Below are 5,267 nucleotides of genomic sequence, written 5' to 3'. Positions count from 1 at the left end.
CGAGGGAATAGATTGCTAGGAATTTAAGGATTCAGATAATTTGGTAAAAGCACATTCAGCGGTTTCACTTTTGTTAGGTTTAGAGCTGAAAATTTTTCTTTGTTCCATTTTCTTCTTATCTTCTACTTCTTCCCCCTTCCATTTGCAGCTCCGTCTACCACTGCTTCATCTTTTTATTATAGCAAAATATATACAAAATTTTCACACTTAGTAAATTAACTGCTAGATCTAAATCATGTTTTGATTTCGTTTGAACATTTCTCGAGAAATGTCTTGGTCGATTACAACCGGGATAAGTAATGGTCCATGGCCCAAGTGCCAACTTGGTGCTTCTCTACCACTGCTGGGTTTTTCTTTTCTTTACTTTCCTTTCTTCTTCTTCTCGTCTAGTCATCAAGTGTCCGACGAGTCCGACCATATCCATTGCCCTTATCCTTGTAGTGTCAACATGGATGCAGCTCCCATTTTGATGAATCGGAGTAAATGAGGTTTTAACTTCATGCGTTCAATGAGCTTACCACTCTTTTCAATTGATATTGTGATATTTTATAAATAAATATATATATATATTCTAATATGTATGATGCTGTAGGGATTAAAAGGCAAGGAGAATGAAAGACCTATTTGATGATGATCAAAGCCTTCCGGCCTAGCTTAGTTGTAATGTGAACAATCATTTTTATTCCAAACACGGTTTATTGTAAGCATGTGATGATTTGGTTTTGATTCCACAACTAAACACCTTCGTGGGGATCTTCATTGAGACCATATTAACAAAAAAGTGTGACTTTTATAGGGTGGAAAACCCTGAAAGAATCATTTAAGATGGCAGAGTACATTATTATGAAAATGCGGCAGCATCTCAATCGCTGAACTCTGTCCTCACGTTTTAGACATTAGAAAAAAAAAATAAAAAACTACACAGAAAAAAGATTAAACCTTCGGGCGAATCTGAGCGGATAGCTAATATCAAAGCAACAGGTTCAGAACAAAAACCATTAACCGATTCCAGCACAACAGGTTTGATGGGAAACTAATCACAATTAGAAGGGGCCCAGCATAAAACCTTTGATTGATCGATCAAAAATAACAAGGAAATTGTACAGAAATGAAAACCCAGATCTGATTATGGAAAAGAAGAGAGAGAGAGAGAGAGACATACTGGGCTTCTCAGGCTTTCCATCGGTCTACTTAGAGATGGAGAAATGGACTTTCTCACGAGAAAGGGCTTCAGTCTTATAAGGTTCCTTCAAGCAGTTTCTGACGAGGTTGGCGCATATGTTGGAGCAGGTGATGTATGTCATCCCCGCCGCATGCCAGAACGGCACCGCCGCGTTCGACGCCATTTTCTTTGGTGGCCGCTAAAACTACAAACAGTGGAGAAAATATAAGAGATCTTCTTCTTCACTCTTCAGCAACCGATGGTCGAACGGGTTCATTTCATATATTTGGTTTTGGGCTTCCGGGCCTTCTCCATTTTAATTCTGTTTAGCTCGGTTCTTGATTACTACTATTAATATTGGATTTTGACTTTTTAGGGTAAACTACAAGTTTAGTACCCAACTATCAATTTTGTTACATTTTAGTCACCTAACTATTTTTTAAAAAATTATACATATTTTTATTTTATTTTATTTGGGTCATTCATCATTAAAAACTAATGGTAATTATGATGTGACACCATAAAATAATGTCATATTATCATTAGAAAAACTAAAAATGTCACGTTAATAGTTGTTAACTTTTCAATTGTTAACTTTTCAATGGCAGTTTACCAAAATGAAACTAAAATTAAACGTTATGTATAATTTTAAAAAAGAACAAAAATGATAATTTAAATACTAAATGCATAGCTCACCCTTTTATTTACATCGATTAAAGATATTTGATAAAAGTATTTTTGTATAATCTTTTTAAGATTTGATATATAAAATGTTTGTTTTAAATAAAAAATGTAAGCAATAATTAATTAAAAAATAAAATTCAATTTAATATAAATTAAATAACTATAATTTTAAACTTTTAAATCATAAATTATTTAAATATTATGACATTATTTCATTCGCCGATATAATAACAATAAATAGGGGAACAAAATCAATATTAAACTTCGGGAAGGGCAAATTAACAAAGACACGTGATTAAATTTTGGTAGTTTTTATATTCACGTATCACACAGACACGTGTAAGATCCTTACTTTAATAGGCAAAAAAATATTCTCCTTTATAATATAACTTTTTTATTTTATATTAATTTATAGTTATTAAATTAAATAAAATTAAGGGTAAACTATATGTTTAGTATCTTAACTATTAGTTTTGTTTCATTTTCAACATCCAACATTTTTTTCTTCTAAAATCATATATAACATTTAACTTTAGTTTTATTTTCACCATGTACCGTTAAAAAATGCTTCCTTGTTTCACCATATATAAAATTAAGCGCAAATTAAGCGCATCTAATGCTTGCAAGCCCTCAAAATACACTGCCAAACACTACACGAAAACGGACATTCAACGAATAAATGATTCCTTGTTTCCTTCTCAATCCCACACAAGTTACACATCTCATCCGAGACAATCCGAAAACGTAGAAATCTATCTTTAAGTGACAATTTATTCAGACGTACCATCCAAATAATGATCAAGTGCTTAGGGATGTGATCGGGGAACCAAATTATTTTATGCCAAGCAACCTTGTCCCTCCTATCACGGATTCTCTTCTACACCCAACCACTAGAAACAATCAACCAGTCAACAATCCCCTCAAACAAAGACTCAGCCTCATGCCTCATGCCTCAATTTCACCAAACCTAAAATAATCACCTTTCATTTTCCTTTAGTTTTTTTAGTTTAGTTAATAAACTAAATTTTGTTTAGTACATATGTAGTATTAATTTTTCTTTATGAGTAGATTTATAATTTGGTCGAACTAAATCTGATTTAAATGAGTCGTATTTTTAAATCCAATTTGTAACTCCTCAAAGATCAATATAATATAACTTCTTTTGAAGTTATTAATTTTGGATGTTGTGGGGATGTTCTAATCTTGTCCACATGTAATCGACTTATAAGTCTGATTTTTTATATTAACCATATACTTATTTTAAATATATTCGATTGTACCTATTCTAAAACGATCGATGACTATTTTAATCACATAATGAACTCTTCAAAAACTCAATACATTTGAACCACTGCCCAATGGTTTACACAATTAGCCATTAGTTTTTAAAATTTTCTTTTCTAATTTCTTACAGGTTGGCATAAGATCAATTCCTCGTATCTTAATATTCTTTTTGAATGATTGCATTACCATTTGTTTATATTTTTTATATTTATAATATTCGAATTCGAGACCTAAAAAATAATAACAATTATTTATTACTAAAGTTGTTTGGTTGGTGCATATTTAATGATTTTTAAATTATTATCAATACAAATCCTAAATTCATTTTTTCAACGAAAAAATTATGCCAATTTGTTGACGAAAACGGGTAAAGAAAACAAAAGAACACGAGAATTTTACGAGGTTCGACAATGTGCTTATGTCCTCGGTGCCTAGGCGGCGCTAGAAGTTTTATTCAATGATATTTTAGGTCTAGGTTACATCTCTATTTATAATAGAAAACCCTAGTACATAATTACAAAATCAACCTTGTACCGTACCGCGGGGCCGCAGCCCCGCACCCCCAACCCACATAATTCGTAACCCCACAACGAGACTGGTATATTTATGAGCCATACCTAACAAATCTCCACCTTGGCGAATATCCTGTCCCTTGGAAACTTCAATGTGGGTTGGGTTACCTTGCTTCTTTAACAACTCGAAACATTCAACAAGTCCAAGCAATGTTTGAACTTGTCTGTCGTAACTGGCTTGGTGAACATATCAGCGGCATTCTCATCAGTATGTACCTTCTGAAACAAAACCTCTCCAGATGCAACCAACTCTCTGATCTTGTGGAACCTTACATCAATATGTTTAGTTCTAGCACGATACACCTGATTCTTAGCCAAGTAAATAGCACTTTGATTATCACAAAGCAACTGAACTCCACCTTGTTGAACACCCAACTCCTTTACTAAACCAGTAAGCCATAAAGCTTCTTTTGCAGCTTCAGCCGCTGTCATGTACTCAGCTTCAGTTGTAGATAGAGCCACAACAGATTGAACAGTAGACTTCCAACAAATAGGCCCTCCACCAAGAGTAAAGACATACCCTATCGTAGATCTTCTATTATCCAAGTCACCTGCATATTTTGAATCTACATATCCTACAACCAAAGGATTATCCCGCTGACTCCCAAAAACAATTCCATGTCCCACAGTACCCTTTATGTACCGAAAGATCCACTTGACTGCTTCCCAATGTTGCTTACCAGGTTTAGACATGTACTTACAAACTTGACTAACAACATGAGCTAAATCAGGACGAGTACATACCATCGCATACATCAAGCAGCCAACAGCATTAGAATACGGAACCTTTGCCATATCTTCAGCTTCCTTATCTGTCTTAGGGCACTGTTCTGATGAGAGCTTAAAGTGATTCGCCAATGGAGTGCTAACTGGTTTCGCGCTGCTCATCGCAAACCTTTCTAGCATTTTCTCAACATAACCCCGTTGAGATAGCCGCAGTTTCCTTGAGTCTCTGTCCCTGCAAATTTCCATTCCAAGAATTTTCTTTGCAGCACCTAAATCTTTCATATCAAATTCCTGACTCAATAAAGTTTTCAAACCGATAACATCATCCATGTTCTTCGCAGCAATCAACATATCATCAACATACAGTAATAGAAAAATAAAAGAACCATCATCAAGGCTCTTAACATAGACACAACAATCATGCTCACATCGATTGTAGCTAATCTTGATCATATAGGAGTCAAACCGTTTATACCACTGTCTCGGAGACTGTTTCAACCCGTACAAAGATTTCTTCAATCTGCAAACTAAATGCTCGTTTCCAGGTTGAGTGAAACCTTCAGGTTGCCGCATGTAGATCTGCTCCTCTAAATCACCATGCAAAAAAGCAGTTTTAACATCCATATGCTCTAAATGCAAATCCCAACTAGCCACCAATGCAAGTACTGCTCGGATTGAAGTGTGCCTGACCACAGGAGAAAAGATTTCATCATAATCAACTCCTTTCTGCTGTGAAAAACCCTTTGTGACCAAACGAGCCTTGAACTTCTCCCCCTCTTTTTCTGTTACTGCTGGTTTCTTCTTATACACCCATTTGCAACCAATCGGCTTCTTACCCT

The 5,267-nt window shown here is 34.7% G+C and overlaps 1 pseudogene; it reads right to left on the bottom strand.

The window, feature by feature from the left end:
- Nucleotides 1–790: 790 nt before the first annotated feature.
- LOC120132684 lies at nucleotides 791–1,395 on the bottom strand (annotated as a pseudogene).
- Between the last annotated feature and the right edge of the window lie 3,872 nt (nucleotides 1,396–5,267).

This window comes from Hibiscus syriacus, unplaced genomic scaffold, assembly GCF_006381635.1.
Source record: "Hibiscus syriacus cultivar Baekdansim isolate YM2019G1 unplaced genomic scaffold, ASM638163v2 tig00110569_pilon, whole genome shotgun sequence".
In the NCBI taxonomy this organism is placed as follows: Eukaryota; Viridiplantae; Streptophyta; class Magnoliopsida; order Malvales; family Malvaceae; genus Hibiscus; species Hibiscus syriacus.
Note: the sequence above shows the minus strand (reverse complement) of the source record. Positions and strands in the feature narration are given on the sequence as shown.